Source organism: Sarcophilus harrisii, chromosome 1 (assembly GCF_902635505.1).
Source record: "Sarcophilus harrisii chromosome 1, mSarHar1.11, whole genome shotgun sequence".
Classification (NCBI taxonomy): Eukaryota; Metazoa; Chordata; class Mammalia; order Dasyuromorphia; family Dasyuridae; genus Sarcophilus; species Sarcophilus harrisii.
This window is the reverse complement of record NC_045426.1, coordinates 511,949,944-511,976,115: the sequence shown is the minus strand read 5'-3', so window position 1 is coordinate 511,976,115 and position 26,172 is coordinate 511,949,944. Positions and strand designations below refer to the sequence as shown.

The 26,172-nt window shown below is 31.9% G+C and overlaps 1 pseudogene; it reads left to right on the top strand.

Annotated features, from left to right (window-relative positions):
- The window catches only part of LOC100916173, a 104,262-nt pseudogene extending 84,360 nt beyond the window's left edge, over positions 1–19,902 (top strand).
- The last annotated feature ends 6,270 nt before the right edge of the window (positions 19,903–26,172 follow it).

Genomic DNA, 26,172 nt, shown 5'->3' with positions numbered 1-26,172 from the left:
CAACAAATTTAGAAAAAGCACCAGAGTAAGGAGTGACCAGGAAGTCCAAAAAGAAACTACGAGTCATTTTGTCATCATAACAAGATAAATAGTTCAGTCTATAAACAAAAGGTTAAGATAGGAACTATGGATCAAGGATGGACTGGTAACCTTGTTGTTCATTCCCAGTAATGGGATTATGAATTGGGTAAGTGATCAGAGCATGAATTGAAAAGAAAGAAAGAGGGAAGGAAGCAGGTCTATAGATTTGTGGCAAAGTGTGTATCATTGATTTATATCACAGCCAAGTAAAGAGAATAGAAACTGTTGGATGAGCTAGGAAAGCAGTAGAGAGAGTTTAGCCAGTCTGAAACTATAGAAAATTGAGACAGTTAGAGGGAGCTGAATGTGATAAGTATGTATTGGAGCTGCACAAAATTCCATGTCCATAATTGGTTCAGAACCAAACAGGAACCTGATACCTATGAAGCTGTTAATAGGAAGATAGCAATCAGAATGAAACATTAAAACAGTCAAAATCCTAGCAAAAATAGAAAATGTTGTCTCATATTAAAACCAACCAACTTGAAAGAATGAAGAACAGATAGTTTTTAAATCACTTGACAACATAAAATCTATGCTAAAAAATAGAAAATGGATGACATTTCTACATATTATGAAGAAAAACTACTTAAATTTATCAAAAGAAAAAGTGAATACACATACATATATCATATAGTTATACATATATATATAGAAATATACTTATTATATATGTGTCCATGTATATATAGACAGAAAAAAAATAAAAATTCATAGTGCATTACAGCCAAAAAATGGTTCCATTTTATAGAGAAAAAAAGTGCTTCACAGTGCCAGAAAGAAATAGTTAATCAAGTATGGCAAAATCCAACAAAAAAGAAATAGTGGAATGGGACATCCTCAAAGGGAAAAAAATATCTATAGCTTTACAACAAAAATAAAGTTGCCTAGCAAAAACAAAGTATAATTTTACAGGAGAAAATTATATTTAATAAAACAGAAATCTTCTAATTACTCCTAATTAAAAAAAAAAACAGAGTTAAACAGGAATTTTGCAATACAAAAAAATGGATTCAAGAGAAAAATGAAATTCTTAATATGTTAGTTAATTGAGGGAACTACTGAAGAGTTTGCACTGTAATAAATGGAGATGATGCAACTGGTACTTAAAATATTGAAGTTATTGGGGGTAAAAGAGCAAGTTAAATAACAGAGAAATGTAAAAGAAAAGAAAATTATGGAGAATGCAATATATTAGAAAAGAAAGAACAGAGTGGAAGGATTTTCTATCTCTTTAATAAAGAATGGGAAGTAGAAGGTATTACAAAAATAGAAGAAATTTTGGGGAAAACTAAACATCACTTGAACCTCATTTTTATTTGAACTGCCAAGAAAAATACATTCAAGTCAATAAGGGAATAAGAACATATAGGGAGAGCAGGAAGGACAAAAATGAAGGAAAGGAGAGTAAAAGAAAAAAATTAATCATAAACAATAGCAATATGAATCTAACATCAGAGAGTGAATATATATATATATATATATATAAAGGACAGGGAAAAAAAAGAGTAAGAATCTTTGAAGTCTGTCTCAGCTGGTAAAAGAGCAGTCAGAGGAAATAGGAGTGATAATGAAGAAGGAAATTTATTTCCTCAAGCATGAACTATTGACCAGCATATTCTTCTTCTTTGTTTTTCCCCAATATATTCTTCTTTAATCATCCTCTTCTTTGTAACAAGAAGGTAGAAGAAAAGGTGGGGAATTTAAGAGAACAAGATAAAAAGATATACCCAGTTGTACATGATTATACAAGAATTAACTGATCCATAAAACAAGAGGAATCACAAAATGGTTTAGAGAGCGAATCTAGCTATAAGTAGTTTACAAAAAAGCATAAAGGAAATATGAAAATTCATAAGAAGTTGGAAAAAGAAACCAATGCAAATTTCTGTGTGTAATTTAACTAAAAAATATAATAATAAGAGCCAAAAAAAATATTGGCAGTGAAGCTACACTGATTGGCCCACACAGACTTGTGACAAAACCCAACTGTATAACTGGATCTCTGACCTGTATTTTTGGTGCAATGGAGATTGTAGCTAATTTTTGAAAGTTTACTCATGCTAGTACACATAGACAGAAAATTTCTATTCTGCTTCAGACAAGGAGAGTTAGTTTGAAGCCATACAGCAAGTACCCATAAGATAAGAGAGCTGAGACATTTTGAGATTCAGAAAGAAAGTGAACAATAGTGGAAAATAAAGGGGAAAAAGGCTGAAATTACCAAAGAACTCAGAAGACTAAAAGATCATGAATGTAAACAGACAAATCAATAAGGAAAACTAATAGAAAAAGGAAATATGGCCAAGTGCTTGAGAAAGAGTAGAATTCAGGTATCTGTAAATAAGTACTACAAGACAAAAGCAATTTGATCCAAGAATTGAGAAAACAAAGCACTCTCTGAAATTTGAGCAAAACATGGAAACATATCATAATGATTGTGAATGATTTAAAAGAGGAATGAGAATTGTAAGAACAGAATTGATGACCCAAACAGCAAAAATATGTGGAGAATATATTTGAATCTACGATGGCAAATTTCACTAAAACCAAAACAATAAAAAATAAGAGAAAATAATAGTTGGGGAATGCAAATACATAGTGGTGAAAGACAATCTAGAAGACAAGGACCAAAATTATCATTAAAAAACATGTCATCTATGAAGCAAAACACACTGACCATAAGGACAATATACAATATATATGGAGTGTGTGTCTGTGTGTTTGTACCCACATACAGATGGTGTATACATTCCTCAAATCCCCACTCTGACCTCTTGGTAACCTCTCTACAAAATCCTCTTTTCTTGAATCTCTTGTGTTAACCTATTGCTTATCTTGCTTTGCTAAATGTTGACCTTGAATTACTGCCACCATCTACCTACTGTTCCTTCATTGATGTATTGCTAATACAGCTGGAGAAAATGATGAAAAAAGTGTTTGATTTCATACATGTATATTTTATGTAATTTTATATGGGCTCTCAGAGATCAATGTCAATACTCTGAGCTCTACTCTAATGAATTCACAGTGCCACTTATCACACCTCATTTTCCAAATCTTTTCAACTTTCAGAATTTTATGATATTGTCTTTCCCTACTTCTATGATCAAAAGTTTCACTCATATATTACTGAAAAAAATAATTGAAGCCATTCTCTTAATGCTTTGTTTCTCCCCTCTTTTTCATCTCTGATGCTTTCCATTACTATCTTCTCTTTCACTTCTATATCAAATGTAGGAGTGGCTAATTCTCCTTGTTAAGGCAAATCACCTTAAGAGCAAAAAATAATCTTATTCCAATTGATGTTCAGTAGATTTTCCTTTCTATTGTTTCCATTCTCTGAACTACATTTAATCTTCCCATGTCTACTGGATGTTTCCTTTATTGCTTATAAACATGATCAAGTCACACTTATCTTCAAAAATATTTTCACTTAAACCTTTATCTCTGTTATCTATCATTCTATTTCTAATTTTTTTTAGGCTTTAGCCTTCAACTTCATTTAATCATTGCCTCCACTATATTTACTCTTTTTACCTTTTATCATTCTGGCTTCTAAATTTATAATTAGCTGAAACTTCTTCCATCAAACTTAACAATAATTTCTTACATGCTTAATTTAATGACCTTTTCTCAGTCTTTATCCTTCTTTACTCCCTTTAGCTTTTGATATGGTCAACCATCCTCTTCTTGATATTCTCTTTCATCTAAATTTTCATGACATCACTAATCTATCCTGATTTTATAACCTTTTTGGTTTCACTGTCTTTGTCTCCTTTGCTGGTTCTTCATCCATATCATATCTACTAACAATGAGTGTCCCTTGAGACCTTGTCTTGACTCTTCTTTTCTTTTCCCCCCTTTTTTCCTTTCTTTCCTTTCTTTTTCTTTTCTTTTCTCTCCATCATATTTCAATTTGTAATTTCATAAATTATCATTCATTAACAAGTGCTAATTTAGCACATCTATGGAAATGATTCATAGATCTCTTTGTTTATCTTTTACCTCTTTCCTGTCCTCCAGTCTTACAACTCCAATGTCTAATATTCTAAAATTGGACATCTCAAAACCAAACATGACCAAAACTGCACTCATGATCTTTGCTCCAACATCATTCTTCCAACACTTTCCTATTACTCTTGAAAGTATCATCACTAATGAGCAGGACCAGGAGATCATTATATACTTCAACAACAATACTATATGATGACCAGTTCTGATGGACCTGGCCATCCTCAGCAACGAGATCAACCAAATCATTTCCAATGGAGCAGTAATGGACTGAACCAACTACGCCGAGAGAAAGAACTTTGGGAGATGACTAAAAACCATTACATTGAATTCCCAATCCCTATATTTATGCCCACCTGCATTTTTGATTTCCTTTACAAGCTAATTGTACAATATTTCAGAGTCTGATTCTTTTTATACAGCAAAATAATGTTTTGGTCATGTATACTTATTGTGTATCTAATTTATATTTTAATGTATTTAACATCTACTGGTCATCCTGCCATCTGGGGGAGGGGGTGGGGGGTAAGAGGTGAAAAATTGGAACAAGAGGTTTGGTAATTGTTAACGCTGTAAAGTTATCCATGCAAAAAACCTGTAAATAAAAGGCTATTAAATAAAAAAAAAAAAAAAGAAAAGAAAGTATCACTTCACAGAAATGCAAATCAAGACAACTTTGAGAAAGCACTATATAGCTTTCAGATTGCCTAAGGTGACAAGAAAAGTTAATGATGAATGTTGGAGGGGATATGGGAAAATTGGGACACTAATACATTGTTGCTGGAGTTGTGAACTTATGCTACTATTCTGGAGAGCTATTTGGAACTATGCTCAAAAGGTTATCAAACTGTGCATGCCCTTTGATCCAACAGTGTTTCTACTGGGCTTCTATCCCAAAGAGATCTTAAAGGAGGGAAAGTGACCCATATGTGCAAAAATGTCTGTGGCAGCCCTCTTTGTAGTGGCAAGAAACTGGAAACTGAGTGTATGCCCATCAGTTGGAGAATGTCTGAACAAGTTATGGTATATGACTGTTACAGAATATTATTGTTCTAGAAGAAATGATGAGCAGAATGATTTTAGAGAGGCCTGGAGAGAGTTCCATGAATTCTGGTGGATGGGGCTCTTCCCAGCAATGAGACATGAGTCTGGTTCCAATAATCTTGTGATGATGAGAACCATCTACACCCAAAAAGAGGATTGTGGGAATAGAGTGTGGATCACAATATAGAATTTTCACTTCTTTTGTTGTTGTTTGAATTTTTTTCACAGTTTTTCCTTTTGATCTGATTCTTCTTGTGCCACATGATAATTGTATAAATAAATATACCTATATTGGATTTATATATATATATTACCATGTTTAATATACACTAGATTTTTTGCCATTTAGGAGAGGGTGTGGGAAAGAAATTGGAACACAAGGTTTTGCAAGGGTCAATGGAGAAAAAAATACCCTTATATATGTTTTGAAAATAAAAAAAGTTTTGATTTTTAAAAAAAAAAAAGAGAGAGTATTATCACACAAGTCATCCAGGCTTATAATTCATGCATAATCCCTGATTCTTTATCTTTCTCCAACTCCATTTCCAATCAGTTGTAAGTTCTCTTGATTGTATTTTCATAATATTTCTTGCATAAACCACCTTCTTTCCTCTGATACCTCTAACACTCTGAAAGAAAGAGCATTAAAAGTATTATAGGATAAGTCTAAGGAGAGTCATGATATTAAAAAAAATACAAATATTGGGGTAGGAAAGCTTAAGAGACATATTTTAACAAAGAAAAGAAGAATAAGAAACACCTAGAATCAGAGTTGAGCAAGAGATGGGGAAGATGGCTGGTATAGCAAATAGTGACCATTTCATTTATAGATCACATGTTTTAGGCAAAAACCATCTGTATTACTACTTTAGTCTTATTTGAAAAGAAGTAAGGAATGGGGGCAAAGAGAAAAGAAAATTCAAGAGAATGGAAAATTATCAAAAATGTTATGTTGGTACAAGTGTTAGCAATAATGATACTGAAAGAGACCACAATTGTAATGATTCTGAAAGCACACAAAAGAGAATAAAAACCAAGTTCAGAACAAAGGATAGACAAGGATGTTTTGAAAATAAGATGTAACATTCATTACATAGTTTTAAAAAAAGAAATGATATGAAATGAAGAGCCATTTTCATTTAATCATATTTTGTGCTTTCAACTATATATAGAATATTTTGTGTATCACATATGCATGTCAGTGAAATGGACATGAACAGCAAAAAGTGGAATATCAAAATAAAAAAAAATCAATTAAACACCAAATAAAAATTCTAAAAGTCAAAAAAGAAATTAATAAAACCTAAAGAAAAAAATATTGAATTAATTAAAAGGGGGTTTCTCTTTTTGAAAAAAAAATATGAAACTTAGCTAATTTAAAGGAAAAAAACCCAGGAAAATCAAATAACCAACATAAAAAATGAAAAACAATTCACCAATATGGAACACATAAAAGTATTTTGTAGGAACCCTAATCTTCAATTATTTGGATAAAACTAATAGTTTAAAACAAATGAATGAATATTTTCAAAGAATATATAAATTATGAGATTTACAGATTAATTTAAGAATAAATAATTTAAAAAATCTCAGTGTAATAGCATTTATATGATATTTTAAGCTTTGCTAATACTTACATATATAATTTTATTCTTAGAAAAACTCTAAGAGGTAACTGCTATTAGTATCTGTTTTTACAGATGAGGAAACTGAAGTAGGAAAAGTTCTTTGCTTTACCTAATGACAAATGGGTAGTAAGTACCCGAAACTTGTTTTGAATTCAGGTTTTCCTGATATCAGGATCAACATTTTATCCTATGCAATACTTATTCTTTACAACTGGAAAATGAACAATTTGTAAGTAACCTCCCAAAGAAAATACCTCCAAAATTAATTTAATTTACAAAGTCATTATATCAAACATTCTTTGAAAAATGAATCTCAATTTTGCAAAAACTTTTCAAAAATAGGAAAATAAGTGATTCTACCAAATTAGTTCTAATATAGATTTGATGAAAACCAGAGAGAATCAAAAGAGAAAAGTAAAAGTAGACATCAATATATCTCCAATAAGTATTAACAGAAACATTTTAAGAATGAGCTCTAACAACTTAACAAAAATGTCATACACTATGACTAGGTTGAATTTATATCAGAAAGGAAGGGTTAATTCAATACTGGAAAAAATATAAACATAATAGACTATATTAATAACAATTAAATAATTGAATAAGTATATTAACATGCTTAGAAAAAGTTTTTTGAGAAACTATAAAACCCATTTATGTTAAGAAACACTAGAACGCATAGCAACAAAAACCCTTTCTTAATTAGCTAATTAGTGTCTGGAACAAAGAAACCACAAAAAAGCAAGAGATATCACATATAATTGTGATAAACCAGAAGACTTTCCAATAAATCAGAGATAATTTAAATATTGTCATTCTCATTACTACAAGTCACCATCACCATCACCACCACCACCACCACCACCACTACTACTACTACTTCTACTACTAGATAATGAGCTAAGTAGCCAGAATTTATTTTCATACTATCTACTATGTGTTTTAAAAATATTTGTCTATCCTTCAAATTATAGCAAGTTAACATATGGCAATTGAGGTAATATAACATTTTCCTTATAACAGAAAGATTTGATTGGAGAATTGTCAAAAGTCAACTAAAATTAGTTGAAACAATTTAATAACTAAAATAATTTGCCAAAATAAATGCATATAAATAATAAACATTTCTGCCTGTTAACAAAATCTAGCATGAAGAAAATGCAAGAAAAATTTCATTTAAAATAAATGCAAAATATATGAATGCCTAACTACTAAAACAAATACAGGCAGCCTATAAATATAATTACAAAATACCCATTTGAGATAACAACAGATCTAAATAATGATAAAAATATTAATTGCTTATGAGTAAGCCACGCCAATATGATTTAAATTATAATACTATCTAAATCAAATAATTAAAATAATATCTAAATTTACTTGGAACAACAGAAGGCTAAGGAATTCAAGGGCAATAATTAAAATAAGTAAAAAGGGAAGAAGCCTAGCAATACCATATTTCAAAATATACCACAAAATTGTGAAATTAAATATGGTTTAGTATTTGGTAAAATATATATATATAATTCAAACATTAGGTATAAAATCTAATGCCTTAGAATTCCTTAAAGAAAAAACTCAAGGTACTCAGAAGTTTAGAAAACCATCTTGTAGAAACTTTGTTTAAACTTACAAATCACAACCAAAACAAGCTCCAAATGTATAAGTGGACATAGTGGAAACAAAATGGAAAGTAAAAGTCATATCATAAATAAATTAGAAGTGAAATTAAGTAACTTTTTTTTTGGATTAAGGGACCAACCATAAAAAGGAAAACATAGGATTACATAAGGTAAAATAAAAAATTTTTGATGACCTAAAATTGAAAGATTTTGTGTAAATGAATTAAATGTAAAGGAAAAGGTTTAATTGGGGGAAAAAAATATTTGCTGTGAATTTTCTAGCAAAACCCTGATTCCTGAGATATATAAGGAATTGATTCAAATTTGTTTCAACAAGCACTATAACATGATAAAGTTGTGAATTATATGAATAATAATTATATTGGAATTTATATAGTTCTCTAAAGTTGCAAAGGTCATATATACATATATATGTGTATAATTTCATTTTCAGAACAATTTTGGAAGGTAGGTATCATTATTATCCTAATTTTACAAATAGGAAAACTGAGGCAGGCAACAGCCATATGACTTAGCTAGGATCACATATATAATAAAGATCTGAAGCTAGATATAAGCTCAAATATTTCCTTTTCTAGTTCTAAAGCTTGACACATTGTACCAACTAGTTCCACTAAAAAGTTGCAAATAAAGAAATTGAAGCTCTTAAAAACACATTGAAAATTTGCAAATAATTAAAAATTAGGAAATGTAATTAAACCTTATGTAAGATAAAAAAGGAAGCTCACAAATATTGTAAGACTCTAGGCAAGTAGCTACACTAATGCAATATTGGTAGGCTTGTGAATTCATCCAGAACTTCAGTAAAACAAATTGAAACTATGTCCTAAAAGCAATGAAATTTTGTGTACTGTTTAATTCAGTAACACCATTATTAAACTTATATCATAGATAAATAAGAAATATGAATATGTTAAATATATTTATGGTAGATCTCTCTATCAAATAACTATCAATTATGAGAGTATCCATATATTGTGAATTACTAAATTGCTGAGGACATTAGTAAATATCTTGAACATTCATATCAAAAGATAGGACAAAAGGATGGATTCAAGATAACCAGGGATAACAAATGTAGATTAAATTGAATAAAATAAAGACAACAATTTATAGAATAGAAATAACATTTTTAAATCAAAAAACTTTAAAAGTCTCAAGAACTGATCAATATAACAACTAATATAATTTTAGAAAACAAATAATGGAGGATGCTTTCTACATATTGACAGAATTGTTTAAAAAAAGTCAGAATGAAATATATATTTTATGTGACAAATATTGGAATTTTTTCTTAAATATGATTGTTTGTTACCATAGTCCTATTATTGTTTTTTCTCCTCTCTGTAAAATCCGGGCTAACTCTCTGGAGGGCCTCAGGATCAGTCAGAGTCCAGAGCAGTCAAAGTTTTGGTCTTTATGGGGAGAAGTGAAGGAGGCAAGCAAGCTGCCACTCAATTTGCCAAAGATTATCCTGGATTTTGGAGTCTGGAGTCTTCAGCCTCTCTCCTCCTTGTTCTGCAGCCAAGTGACCCTGACTTTTCTCCCTCAGCCCTCCAATCCTTGCCTTCGATTACCTCACTACCATACATTTACCAAGCACCAATTGTGAGGAGAGCTATCACATCACCATTTCATCTAAGAATATGCTTATAGAACCATTATCCCACATCGAATAGTCTTAAGTGCTCTGCTATCTAATTCAAGTACACCTTTTCAGAGTTTCAGCTCTCTACACCTCTCCACTTCCATTTAGAGAAAATTAAGAAAGACATATTTGTAAGCTGAATAATTAAAACTGAAAATGTTTATTGTATCAAACTTGTTTTCAATATGGAAAAGTTTAGAAAAGCTCATCCTAGAAAAATTCTTTTTAAATTTCAGTTGATAACTTTATTTTCCTTCCTTCCTACCTTCCTTCTACCATGCCTTTCCTGATATAATGTCAAATTTCATTAGCCTTTTGGCTAATGTAAGTCAGTTGAACTTTTATGGACTCAGGTTACCATCCCTAAAACATGTAGAATGTTTTTCTTTTCTTTTTTTATATAATATATATAATAATTCTTAACATATTTTAATAATAGTTATGTTAGGAAAGAAAAATAAAAGGAAAAAAAAACAAAGAACGAAAAGCAAAACAAAATAAAAAAGTTAAAATAGGATACTTTCATTTGCATTCAGTCTGCATAGTTCTTTCTCTGGCTGCAAATGACTTTTTCCATCCAAGTCTATTAGAGTTGTCTTGGATCACTGTACTGGAGAGATGAATTAATTCTATCATAGTTGATCATCACACAATATTGCTATTTTTGTGTACGATGGAGAACCTTATTTTTTTTTTCATATCAAGAGCTGTATACTTACACTTCCACATATCTTGTAATTTGAATACTTAAACAACAGTATGAAATTTTACATTTTATCTTATTAGAATCCAAACTGTGGGTGAACATAGCTTTTACTTCATTAATGCTGCCAAAAAGACTAAGACTTTTCCAGTTGGGTAGTTGTAAAGACAAGGACTTTTCAACTATATTCCATTGCAAAGAGGGAGTGCCATTCAATAAGTAGGAAAATGCAGAATATCTCTCTTTCACAAGCCGATACAGATGTAGATCACTGCTATCTGCCCCACAATCCCATCTCAAGTGATTTGGACATATGCTAAAAAACCTCATTACATTCAAATAAATATTTTTTGAGCTTTATCAATTTTATATCACATCTCCCCCCCCCCAATTTTTATTTTCTCTTACAATGTATTAATTCTTTAAGTAATCAGTAGTCTTATCATGTATAGCTAGCTGACTTAGGTAACAAATTCTTTAGTGTTTTTAAACATAATTTTTTATTGTATTAGCTGTTGCTTGACATCACAACATTGCCCAATTGTTCTCTTTCAATAAAATACTTATGATATATAGTTGTGTGGTTTCTGCTAAGAGTTCAAGGCTTTGACCTGACTTAATTCTTGTTCAACCATATATTTCAATCTATTGTTCCTTGTTAGTTATTCTTCTGACTTTTGTACTGAAATAACTCATTCTATTAAATCAACAAGGGCTTGAGTTCTTCACAGAATTTACCTCATTATTTGCTTCAAGAGATGTTGGCAAACAATGTGCATTTTCATGATCATTTTTTTTCAAAATACTTATCAACTATACAAGTTGATGTCATCAAATGTTCCATAAAATAGTTTATTTTTGTCCTGGATGTTTGAGAAAAAAACAACTAACTCCTTTATTTGATTCACTGTGTAAATGAAAAATGAATAATTCATTAAGAGCTTTTATAAAAATAAAAGTTGAGGGATACAAATCTATATTCATTTCAGCACCAAATAAAGTTATAGTAAAAACATGATTTAATATAGGGAAATTGAGAACAGGAAGCTTTTATCCCACTGTCAAGTAGGAATTCTGTTTATACCATACTGCTAGAGGGGGAAAAAAACCTTAAGTAAAAGACAGAGGTTAACATGATATTTCTAGAGTCATTTTTAGTAAACATACAATCAAATATTTTATACAAACATTGAAATTAAAGAAACCATCAATCAATGCCTACTGAGTACAGAACATTATGGTATTCTATCCCATATCACTAGTTGTGTTATCCAATATTATCACAATTTGTATACAACTTAAAGAACAACTAATTGAAATGGTATTATCATCTCATGTTTGATATGATCAAAATACAAATTTAGGGTTAAGAATCCATGACTGATCACTACGTCATGGTCACAAAATGTCACTTTAATGTCCACATTTCTTTTTTATAACTAATTAAATTAGAATTTTGAAATTCTTCACATAAATGCTCTGAGAAGTAATTAATTATTGTCTATAAACTGCATTAAAAACTAAAAGTAACATTGCCTAATTTTGCTTTCATTTAGAATAGGATTGTTTGTGTTATGGACTGCTTTACAAGCCAGATTGCCAGAAAATGACATCTTTTTTTCAAAATAATGTTTTTAAATACATAAAACAAAACATATAGGATTACAAAAAATACAAATTATTTGAAAATAACATTTTCAAAATATATTTGAATTCATCTGTTTGAGGAATTCATCTGTTCTTGATTTGTGAGACCAAGTTAGTCATGTTTTCAATATATGGGTCAACATGACTCAAAAATCTCTACTTGTGAGATTTTGGTGTTGGCAGTACATATTGTTTAAAGCATATGTTATATGGAAGAAGGAAATAATGATTTTACCCCTTGATATTGTCTCTACTTTTATTTTTTGTCTTTTATTCACAAGTGAGAAGAGAAGAGACATGTGTTTGTTTTAGCCATATGAATGTGTGTTTCCCTCAACCCCTAGTTTTCTGCATGTACACCCTCTGCATATGTACTCTGCTTTTGAAGCTCTCAAGCCACAGAGAGTAAGGGAGATGACTAATTGGTTAGAAAGATTGCTGGCACTGAGTTTAATTAACATTTATTGGCAAATTCATTGCCCCTAAGCAATTCTCATCCTTAGTTCTAGAGCAGAGAAGTGTACTTGTTATTGATCACAAGGGCAAAGAGCTTTTCCACACAGTTCTGAAGCACAGAGGAACACTTGCACTTGTGGCTACAGGGGGAACTAGGGCCTTTCCTGAGTAAAAATTAGAAAAGTGTGTAACGCTTCCCTCTAAATCATACCATTTTGAAAGTACTAAACACCTTCTTTCAGACCCACAGAACTAGCTCTGAAAACAGTAGCATGAAAAAACCTGAAGCTTAGAATAGTATCTCTCAACCCCAAGATGATGAGACCCCAGCTTTTAGAGAGAGTTCAAAGTCCAGAAATAGGCAAGCAAAAACAAACCAAACCACGACACAAAAAAAAACCAAAACCAAAAAGAATTTTTCCATAAAATGCTACTATGGTAGTAGGGAGGACCAAGATATAATCTAGAAGACAACAATATTAAAATTACTTCAGTCAAAGTCTTTATAAGAAAAATGCTATGAGAATCCATTCCCCGTGAATTAGAAGAGTTAAAGAAAGAACAATGATACAAGAAAATTATGAAAATAGAGTTTATAACTTGGCAAAAAGAACAAAAAACCAACTTACCTCTCCCTCCCAAAAATTAAAAATAATTTGTTAAATTAAAAGTCATAATTGGCCAAATGAAAAAAAAATAAAAGAGGTATGGAAGCTCACTAAAAAAAAAAACAATCTATTAAAAAAATAGAAATGGGAAAATGGAAACTAATAACTCCCTGAAAAAAGCAAGAACAATAAAACAAAATCAGAAGAAGGGAAAAAAAAAGAAGAAAATGGGAATTACTTCAGAAAAACAACTAACCTAGAAAATAGATTAAAGAAAGATTGTTAAAAAAAAAAAAAACTATTAGATTAATTTAAAACCATGATTAAAAAAAGAAACCTAGACATCATATTTCAATAAAATATAAAGAAAAACTGCCCAGATATCATAAATCCAGAAATTAAAATAAAAATTGAAAGAATACACTGATGATCTTCTGAAAAATATCCCAAAATGAACACTTCCAGAAATATTTTGTGCAAGAAAAACATACTGAAAGCAAACAGTAAGAAATCATTCAAATATTATATAGCCACAATGTGGCTATATAGTTTCCATGTTAAAGGAGTGACAATCTTATATAAGGATATCTACATATCTTATCTTAAGATATAATCGTATATTAAGATAACATATTATATTGATATATAATTCTCTGGATGGCAAAAAAAAAAAAAAAAAAACTAGCACTATAAGCAATAATAACCTAACTAGCAAAACAGAAAAATAAATTTAAGGAAAAATGAATATTTAAAGAAATATAGCAATTTTAAGCATTTCTGTTGAACAGCCCAGAGCCAAATAGGAAATTTGATATTCAGACACAAGGCTCAAGAAAAACATTTAAAAAGTAAATAAAGGTAACTAAAAAGATTCAATAAAGTTAAACTATTTACATTCTTATATATAAGTTCTTAAGATGTGTATGTATGTATGCACATGCACACATACATATACACATTCATTCTAAGAACTTAATTATCATTAGGGCAGTAGGAATTTACTTAGACAGAAAACATGAGTTAGAATTAATTACTTTGAGATAATTTCCAAAAAAAAAAAAATGAAGGTGAAGAAAGAGAGACATTGGGAGAAGGGAGAAGTAGGGGGGGATAGAAAGGGGAAAAAAAAAACTTCTTACATAATAGAATTTTGTAATTAAGAGATGTTATAGTAAAGCAGAAAATAGGATTAGGGGACAGACAATCTTTGAATGTTACTCTCAACAAAATTGGTTCAGAGGGGAGAATAGATAGATAGATAGACAGAAAGGCAGGCAGACAGACAGATAGATAGATATAGAAATCTATCTTATCCAATAGGGAGTGGAAAGGAAAATACAAGACATTGGAGGAAAAAAAAATAAAGTAAAGTGAATTAAAGGAAGTAGTAGTAATAATCAAATCAGGCTTTTGACAAAGGATAGGACAAAAAAGAGAATAAAAATAACAGAAGACAATAAAAAGAAGGTACTATAGAGCTTCATTGGAAAAAGAATTACCCTAGAAAATATATACACAAGGGAAAATTTAAAAATTATTGGTTTACCTGAAGGTCATGGCCAAAAAAGAGTATTGAGAGCATTCTTCAAGAGATCATCAAGAAAAACTGCCCCAACATTCTCAAAAACAAGGGGGAAATAATTATTGAAAGACAAAAACTGCTGGGAAAATTGAAAATTAGTATGGCAGAAACTAGGCATTGACCCACACCTAACATTCTATAATAAAATAAGGTCAAAATGAGTTTCATACATAAAGAGGGATATTAAAAGCAAGTCAGAAGAAAAAAAGATAGTTTATCTCTCAGATTGGTGTAGAAGGTAGGGATTTTTGGTCAAAGAAGAACTGGAGTACATTACTAAACACAAAAGAGATCATTTTGATTATTAAGTAAAAACATTTTGTACAAACAAAACTAATGCAGACAAGTTTAGAAGGGAACCAATACATTGGGAAATTTTTTTACATTCAAGGGTATTGATAAAGGCTTCATTTCTAAAATATATGGAGAATTGTTTCATATTTATAAGAATTCAAGCCACTCTCCAATTGATAAATGGTCAAATGATATGAACAGACATTTTTCAGAAGAAGAAATGTAAACCATTTCTTATCATATGAAAAGGTGCTCTAAATAAATGATCATAGAAATGTAAATTAATACAATCTAGGAGCAGTTAGGTGTCTCAATGGATAGAGCACCAGCCCTGAAGTCAGGAGGACCTGAGCTCAATTCTGGTCTCAGACTCTTAACATTTCCTAGCTTTGTGACCTTGGAATAGTCACTTAATCCCAATTGCCTCACCAAAAAAAAAAAAAGAAAGAAAGAAAAAAGCACAACTCTGAGGTACTACTATATACTTCTCAGATTGGCTAAGATGACAGGAAAAGGAAATGATGAATGTTGGAGGGGATGTGGGAAAACTAGGATACTAATACATTGTTGGTGGAGTTGTGAACTTTAGCCAACCATATGGAGAGCAATTTGGAACTATGTCCAAAGGATTATCAAACGATGCACACTCTTTGATCCAGCAATGTTTCTACTGGTTTGTATCCCAAAGAGATCACAAAGAAGGGAAAAGGAACCACATGTGCAAAAATCTTTGTGGTAGCCTTTTTTATAGTATAAATTGGAAATTGAGTGAATGCCCATCAGTTGGAGAATAGCTGAATAAGTTGTAGTATATGAATATTATGGAATATTATTGTTCTATAGAAAAAATTAGCAGCATGATTTCAAAGAGGCTTGGAGACATTTACATGAACTGATCATAAGTGAAGTCAGCAGAATCAGGAGATCATTGTACATGGCAGTAACAAGATTATAAGAAGATTGATTCTGATGGGGGTGGCTCTTTGCAACAATGAGATGATTAAGGCCAAATCCAATAATCTTGTGATGAAGAGAGTCATCTACATCCAGAGAGAGAACTTTGGGAATTGAGTGTGGATCACAAGATAGAATTTTCAATTTTTTTGTTATTGTATGCTTGCATTTGGTTTCTTTCTCTTTTTTTTTCTTTTTGATCTTATTTTTCATGTGCTGCATGATAATTGCATAAATATGTATACATATATTGCATTTAACATATATATTTAACATGTTTAATATATATTGAATTTCTTGCCATCTGAGGTGGGTGGAGGTGAAATTTGTAACACAAGGTTTTGCAAAAGTCATTGTTAAAAAATTATCCATGTATATCTTGAAAATAAAAAAGCTTTAATAATAATAAAAAATTAAAAAAATAAAATTTTTGCATCAATATTCATTCTGGAGATTGGTCTATAATTTTCTCTCTCTTTTTTGTCCTTTCCTGGTTTTGGTATCAGTGCCATATTTGTGTCAAAGAAAGAATTCGGTGCTACTCCTTCTTTACTATTTTTCCAAATAGTTTACATAGTATTGGAATTAAGTGTTCTTTAAATGTTTGGTAGAATTCACTTGTGAATCCATGTGGACCTGGAGATTTTTTCTTAGGGAGTTATTTAATGGCTTTTTCAATTCCTTTTTAAAATGAGATTATTTATGTATTTTATTTCTTCTTCTGTTAATCTGGGTAATTTATATTTTGTAAATATCCATCCATTTTCATTAGATTGTCATATTTGCCACCATGGAATTTGACAAAATAGCTCCTAATTATTATTTTAATTTCTTTTTCATTGTTGGTAAGTTTATCCCTTTCATTTTTGAAGCTGGTGACTTTTTTTTTTTCCTTTTTCTGATTAAATTAACCAAAGGTTTTTTTCTATTTAGTTAGTGTTTCCATAAAACCAAATCTCAATTTTCTTTATTAGTTTCAATAGTTTTCCTAGTCTTTATTTTATAATATTGCCTTTGAGTTTCATATGTCCTAATTTGCTATACAATTGGGAGTTTTTAATTTGTCCTTTTTCTAGCTTTTTTAGTTGCATGCCTAACTCATTGATCTACCCTTGTTCCATTTTATTTATGTAGTTATTTAGAGATATAACATTTCCCCTAAGAACTGCTTTGGCTACATCCCATAGATTTTGGTGTGTTTTCTAATTATTGCCATTTTTTGGATGAAATTATGGATTGTTTCTGTGATGTTCTCTGACCCACTCATTCTTTAGAATTAGATTATTTAATTCCCAATTCATTCTAGATTCTCTTTCCCTGGCTATTTATTGAATATAATTTTTATTGCATTCTGATCTGAAAAGGAAGCATTTACTAATTCTGCCTTTTTATTTGATTATGAGGTTATTATGCCCTTATACATCGTCAATTTTATGTAGGTGCCATGTATCACTGAGGAAAAAGGTGTACTCCTTTCTGTCCCCATTCAATTTCCCCAGAGGTCTATCATATCTACTTGTGGGATCTCTTTCCAGAGGTGATTTATAGATTATTTCATTGAGTATTTCCCCCTCTTTTTCTAGAATATTGGGTAAGTCTTCCTTAATGACTTCTTACAGAATGCTATCCAGGCTATTTTTTTGGTCATGGCCTGCAGGTAGGTCAATAATTTTTAAAATTGTATTTTCTGGATTTCTTTGCCAATGAGGTATTTCCCATTTTCCCCATTTTTCATTCTTTTCAGTTTGTTTGACTGATTTTTGCTGTCATAAAGTTATTAGCTTCAATTTGCCTAGTTCTAATTTTTGATGTGTGATTTTCTTGAGTTTATCTTTTGTATCTTCTTTTTCCATTTGCTTTATTTTTCTATTTAAGGAGTTGTTTCCTTCAAACAATGTTTTTCCTTCCTTTTCCAAACGGTTGACTCTCTCATTTCTTTTCTCATTTTTTTTTTCTTTTCTCTTTCTTATTTGTCTTTTGATGTCTTTTATGAACATTTCTAAAAAAGCTTCTTTGTGTTTGAGACCAATTTATTTCACTCTTTGAGATTTCTCCTGTGGACATTCTGTTCTCCTTTGAGTTGGTGCTTTGGCCTGCCCTGTCACCATAATAACTTTTTATGGTCAAAGTTAATTTCTGTTTCTTTTTTCATTTTCTTCTCTTCTCTTCTCTTCTCTTCTCTTCTCTTCTCTCTCTCTCTCTCTCTCTCTCTCTCTCTCTCTCTCTCTCTCTCTTTCTCTCTCTCTCTCTCTCTCAATTTTAAGGTGGAACTCTACTCTTGGTGTAAAGGTGGCATTGTCCTAAGCTTCCTGTGATGTTCTGAGGCTTGACTTAGAGCACAGCACCCCCTTGTATTTGGAGGGGTAGCTTTGCCTGCTCTTTTCAGGAAATAGCCTGCTTTCCCAGAATTTGCTTTCTGAGCTGGACCTGGAAGCTGCCCCTCTGATTTGCTCCTCTGCTGATCCAGAACTGAGGGGCTTAGTTGCTGATTTACTGTGATTAAGACTGTCTCAACAGCTTTCCCAGAGTCTGGCTGATCTAGGCTAAACACCCTCCAGTGAGACTGACCTTTCCTGAAGTTTTTTCTATCTATCTTGAGCTTGAGAGTGGTTTCATTCCATCAGACTCTGTTCAGAGGTTTGGTTTCATGTGGTTTTCAAGGGAAACTGGGAGAGCTCAAGCAGTTTCCTGACTTTACTCTATCATCTTGCCTCTACCCCCAGAACTCTCTGGTTTATATGTTTCAATATGATTCTACTCACATCAAGTTCAAAGGCACAGTCAAGGTTGAGAGTGGAAATCTGGTGATCAATGGGAAAATCATTATCATCTTCCAGGAGTGGGCTCTCACAAATATCAAATGGGGAAATGTTGGAGTCAAGTATGTTGTAGAATCCACTGGCATCTTTACCACCATGCAAAAGGGTAGGGCTCACTTGAAGGGTGTAGCTAAGCATGTCATAATCTCTGCCCCTTCTTTTGATGCCCCAATGTTTGAAAAGAGTAAACTATGAGAAATGTGATAATTCCTTTAAGATTATCAGCAATGCCTTCTGTACTACCAACTGCTTGGTCCCCTTGGCCAAGGTCATTCATGATAACTTTAGCATTGTGGAAGGACTTATGCATACAATTCATGCCATCACTGCTGCTTAGAAGACAGCAGATTGCTCCTCTGGCAAGCTGTGATGGGTATGACGCTACCCAAAACATCATCTCTGCTTCCACTGGTATTGCTGTTGATGTAGGCAATTTCATATCTGAGCTGAATGGAAAGCTCACAGATATTACTTTCTATGTTCCTACTTCTAATGTCTGCATTGTGAATCTGACCTGCCACTGGAGAAACCTGCCAAATTTGATGACATCCACAAAGTGGTGAATGAGGCAGTAGAAGGACTCTTGAAGGGCATCTTGTTATACACAGAGGACCAGCTTGTATCCTGTAACTTTAACAGCAACACCCACTCTTATACCTTTGATGTTGGCACTGATATTGCCCTCAAGGACCATTCTGTCAAGCCCATTTCCTGGAATGATGACTATGGTTATAACAATCATGTAATGGAACTCATGTTCTACATGACCTCCAAAGAATAAAGTGGAAAATCACAGATCCCAAAAAAAAAAAAAAAAAAAAAAAAAAAGAGTTCCACCACTAGGGATCCCACATCCCTGACCTATATTTCTATATTGGTGATCCCATGCCACATTCACATCTTTTCCCATAGCCACCCTTGTAGTGGAGGGAGAAGCCTAGAGTCCTATATATATATATATATATTTTTTTTACCATCAATAAAGTCACCATATTAAGGGCAAAAAAAAGAAATTTAAAATGTACTTTGGCTTATGCATGGGAAAGAAACTGATCCTAAATGTGTAAAATGCATTACAATTTAGGAGACTATACTAACAAAAATAAATTATTAGCAATCAAACTAAAGTCCAATTCTAAGTTACATATAAAAGCAGGCACCTGGCCACCAGTATCTTCCATCTTTCATTTTTGGTACCCATTTGATCAACTTTTTCTAAAAGTGCCCTTGAGTTTCACACTGCCATGGGAGGAAAATTATCTCAGATATCTATTTTCACTGATATTTTATATCTTCATATAACCCCTCTTAAAAGTAGCTGCAATTAAAAAAAAAAAAAGGTACTTACTTAATTCTTTACAGTTGCACAAGTCATCCTTAGTAAATTTTCACCCTCCTTATACTCAGCATAGGCTTTGTGCTTTGAGGAAAACATCAATTTAATCTATGACTTCCGGGCCTACAACCAGAAACTTAACTTTCAAGAATATAGAAGCATTTGTTTCAAGAAGGAAAAAAAAAAACTTGGAATAGCTCAAATTTCTTCAAAATTACTCAGAATCTATTCTATTCTTACCCTATCATTCTTTTTGAGGTTCAGTTTGCTATCCACGCACCCTGTATGTCTAAGTTGCATTGATGTTCCCCTAATGGAAAGAATCTTAGCTCTCAAGATGGGAGACATTTGTTCACTTACCATGTGCAAATTTGGGCTCCAAAGATTTTGTCTTTTATATGAGAGAGAGATGAACCAGATAGACTCTGAACTCACTCTTGTGATCCTGTATTATAATGTGGACAATACAAAAATTCTGTGAGACTAACTTTTAGCAATACTTGTAATTATTATTTATATTATACTACATTCTTGAAGAGGGTGAAATGACATCATGAGAATGATGTCTTATTTTCCCCCATTTATTCTTTCTCTGCTTTCATCCTGTCCTTCCTCAAAAATGTTTTGCTACTAACCACTCCTTCCCACAATGTGGACCTTCTCTTATCACCCTTCCTGCCTTCCCATATCCCATTCCCCTCCTATTTTCCTGCACGGTAAGACAGATTTCTATACCCCTATTGAGTCGTATGTTATTTCCTATTTGAGCCAATTCTGATTAGAGCAAGGTTCACTCACTCTCCTACCTCTCTTGTCCTTCCTCTTCTTTGCCTTTTTTTTATAAAAGATATTTTGCACCATTCCACTTCCTTTCCCTTTTTCCCAGTACACTCCTCTCTCACCCTTTCATTTTGTTATTTTTTTAAAAATATATTATCCCTTCAAATTCAACTCAAACCCATATTCTCTTTTTATATATATTCTTTCTCACTGCCATAATAATGAGAACATCCTAATGAGTTACAAGTGTCATCCTCTCATGTAGGAATGTAAACAGATTAATGTTAATAAGATCTTTAATATTTCATTTTCCTGATTACCTCCTTATGCTTTTCCAGAGTCTTGTATTTAAAAATAAAATTTTCCATTCATATCTGTTTTTTTTCATCATGAACACTTGAAAATCTTCTGTTTCACTGAATGACTACCTTTTTCTCTGAAGGGTTATATTTAGTTTTGCTGGGTAGGTGATTCTTAGTTGCAATCATATCTCCATTGTTCTCCAGAATATCATACTCCAAGTCCTCCAGTCTTTTAAAGTAGAAGTTGCTAAATCTTGTGTTATCCTGACTGTGGCTCCATTTATTAGAATTGTTTATTTCCAGATGCTTGCAGTATTTTCTCCTAGATCTGGGAGTCCCAAAATTTGGCTATACCATTCCTTAGAGTTATTATTTTGGTCTCTGTCAGGAGGTGATCAGTGGATTCTTTGAATTTCTATTTTACTCTCTGGTTCTAGAATATCAGGACAGTTTTCCCTGATAATTTCTCGAAAGATGATGTCCAGACTCTTTTTTTTTTTTTTTTTTTTGATCCTGGCTTTCAGGTAGAACAATAATTTTCAAATTATCTCTATTGAATCTATTTTCAAGGTCAGTGGTTTTTCTAATAAGATATTTCACATTTTAAAATTTTTTTTTTTGGTTTTGCTTTGTGTCTTGATTTCTCATAAATCATTAACTTCCATTTCCTCAATTCTATTTTTTAATGAATTATTTTCTTCAATGAGGTTTTGGACCTCATTTCCTACTTGACCAATTTTACTTTTTAATGCTTTCTTCTCATTAGTTTTTTGTATTTCCTTTTGTATCTCCCTTAATTCTTTTCCTAAATTTTCCTCTATCTCTCTTATTTTGTATTCAAAATCCCTTTTAAGTTCTTCGATGATATGAGCCCAATTCTTATTTTTTTTGCAGGCTTTGGATGTAGGAGCTTTCACTTTGTTATCACATTCTGAGCATGCATTTTTATTTTCTTTGTCACTATAATAACTTTCAATGGTCAGAAATATTTTTTGTCTGCTCATTTTCCTAGCTTATTATTTGGCTTTTAATTCTTTTTTTTTTAATCTTTGTGGCCAACTCAATTTACCTTTGTCTGATTCAGTTTCTCTTTCATCAAAAGGATATAATAATAGTATCAACTTCCCAGGTTTGTTGTGAGGATTATATTGGATAAAATATTTAATAAATATTTGTTCCTTCCCTAAAGAAAAGGAAAACCCAATAGTTATTATGTGCTTACCTAATTTAAGCTTCTTTTAGTAGTAATCAATTAGTTGCCAATGTTAGCTCTGTTATAAAGCTTACTTTAAAAAAATTAGTCTTTAACATATATGTGGGAAACGTTTTAAGGGAGGTTGAATATTACATCACAATTTTCTATATTAAATGTTCTTTTATATTTGACAAACACTAGATCCCTTTCAGTTAATTATTTAAATAAGAAAATGTGGTAAAGTGTAGATTATTCTTATTCTCATTCCACGACTTCATCAAGAATGTCTTTTTTGCATATGTAGATTATTTTTAAAGACTTTGTAGGAAGAAGAAGTAGCATGTAGATCATACATATTTGTTATTCTTTTAATCTTTCTCAATTACTATGTAAGAAATATACTACTATATTCTCTCTGTTTTTCCCCCAGTTATCTGTAAAATTCATTTCTCTAAATTGCATTTCCCCCAACAATGAAATCTGTGTATGCTTGATATGTCTGCATTTGTTTGTGTCTTCCTTCCCTCCTTCCTTCCCTCTTTCCTTTTCTTTCTTTCTTTCTTTTTTCTTCCCTTCACAAAACTTTGATTTCAGTGTACCTATTTATGAGCCACAGAAGAAAAGAGGCACATTAAAATCAAAGTTTTGTGGATTAAACATTTAAAGGTCATTATATAAGGGAAATGAGAAATGAAAATGGTAGTTGGAGTTAAGGGAAAATTCTCATAGAGGAAGGAAAGTAAAAAAGAAAATAGTTTTTAATATAACAAGGACTAGCTTTCCAAAATTAATGATGTTCTTTAGAAATGCAGGCACTACCTGTATTGTACAGAATTTTGTGTAATTTGGAATTGCTCCATCTGCTTCAACAAATAATGGATCAAGAATTCAGGTACTTATGATATATAAGAAAAGAAGAAAAGAGGCAGAAATAAAGAATAAGACTTTGCCTGTTATACAATTCCTAAGAAAGATAGAAGTTTAGAATAAGCCTTTTCAGTGGATTTTTTCCCCATTTCACCAATTCTACTTTTTAAGGAACTATTTTTTCCCATTTCACTAGTTGTCTTCTTCAGTCAATTTCTGTACTTCCTTTTCTAAGCTGTTGACTTCCCAACCAAAAAAAAAAAAAAATCTTCCCCATTTTTTTTTCTTTTAAAATCCTTTTTTGAACTTTTCCAAGAAAGCCTTTTAAGCTTGGGACCAGTTCATATTCCTCTTTGAGGCTATACCTAAAGGCATTTTACCTTTGCTCTTTTCTTCTGAGTTTATGTTCTGATCTTCCCTGTCACCATAGTAGCTTTCTATAGTAAGAGTTCTTTTTTGCTTTTTTGGGTCTGAAACTAGGACACAGGGAAAATTGTTCCAAAATTCTTTTTTTTTTGTCAGGGGGACAGGGCCCTCTCACTGACTGCACTGGGGCTGGTGGAGCTGCAGTTTTTTGTTTTGTTTTGTTTTTTTCCCACTATGCTAGGTGGGCCTGGCCAAGTCTCGCCTATTAAGCTGGGGTTCAGAGCCTCACAATTTGTCCACCTCAGTGCAGTGGAAGTCTCACAGTTGGTATGTTACTTCACTGGCTTTCTGAACCAGGACAGAGCAGCTGTATTTTGACTGTTTCCTGCTAGATTTCCTGAAATCGACCTCCCCACATAGGGCCTGGGTTGGGCTACATTCTCCTCTTCCCATTTTACCATTTTAGACAGACCTTTTCTGAAGTCTTTTTATGATATCTTCAACAGGGTAATTACTATATTTCAAATGTTTGTGAATTCTATCACTCCAAAATCCATTTAGAGGATTGATCTAGCATTGGTTCTGAGGGAAACAGGAGAGCTCAGGCAATAGCCTGTCTATTCTCTGCCATTTTGCCTCTGCCTTTTCCTAAAAATATCAAATATAAGCTTAAATGTGGAAGAGTGATTTGGGAGACAGAGGATCTGGGTTCTAATTCCAACTCTGCTCATTTATTCACAGAGTGACCTTAATTAAGTCACCTAAACTCTCTGGGCTGCAGTGTCCTCATGCATAAAATGAAGCTGTTGGTCTAAATGTCTTCTACGTGCTCTTCTAATTTTTCTATAGAATAACTAATATTTGAAAAATAAATTCTTGAGCTCTTAGTCACAAAGAGGTTTAGAAAAATAAATTATTTTTTCTGTTACTTAATAAGTTTAATAATAGAAAATAATTTTTTTTTGTTTTCTTGAATAATAGATACAATGTTAGGAGTGTTACATATAAGGTGTGGCTTTTCCTTGTAAATATCTGTTTTCTTCTTTTGATATAAGCCCATGAATAGTGTTCTATTCAATATCTACTAATATTCTTTTTTGGCCACATCTATGATTTCATTGGTACAGCTGCCTTCCTATAAGGAAATTGTCTTTACTTTTTTTTTTTTTTTTTTTTTTTTAATTTAATAGCCTTTTTTTTACAGGATATATACATGGGTAACTTTACAGTATTAACAATTGCCAAACCTCTTGTTCCAATTTTTCACCTCTTTACCCCCCACCTCCCTAAATGGCAGGATGACCAGTAGATGTTAAATATATTAAAATATAACTTAGATACATAATAAGTATACATGACCAAAACATTATTTTGCTGTACAAAAGAATCAGACTCTGAATTATTGTACAATTTAGCTTGTGAAGGAAATCAAAATGCAGGTGTGCATAAATATAGGGATTAGAATTCAATGTAATGGTTTTAGTCATCTCCCAGAGTTCTTTTCTGGAGTATAGCTAGTTCAGTTCATTACTGCTCCATTAGAAATGATTTGGTTGATCTCGTTGCTGAGGATGGCCTGATCCATCAGAACTGGTCATCATCTAGTGTTGTTGAAGTATATAATGATCTCCTGGTCCTGCTCATTTCACTCAGCATCAGTTCGTGTAAGTCTCTCCAGGCCCTTCTGAAATCATCTTGTTGGTCATTTCTTACAGAACAGTAATATTCCATAATTTTCATATACCACAATTTATTCAGCCATTCTCCAACTGATGGACATCCATTCAGTTTCCAGTTTCTAGCCACTACAAAAGGGCTGCACAAACATTCGTGCACATACAGGTCCCTTCCTTCTTTATAATCTCTTTGGGATATAATCCCAGTAGTAACACTGTTGGATCAAAGGGTATTCACAGTTTGATAACTTTTTGAGCATAGTTCCAAACTACTCTCCAAAATGGTTGGATTCGTTCACAACTCCACCAACAATGAATCAATGTCCCAGTTTTTCCCAATCCCTCCAACAATCATCATTATTTTTCCTGTCATCTTAGCCAATCTGACAGGTGTGTAGTGGTATCTTAGGTTGTCTTAATTTGCATTTCTCTGATTAATAATGACTTGGAGCATCTTTTCATATGACTAGAAATAGTTTCAATTCTTCATCTGAGAATTGTCTGTTCATATCCTTTGACCATTTTCAAT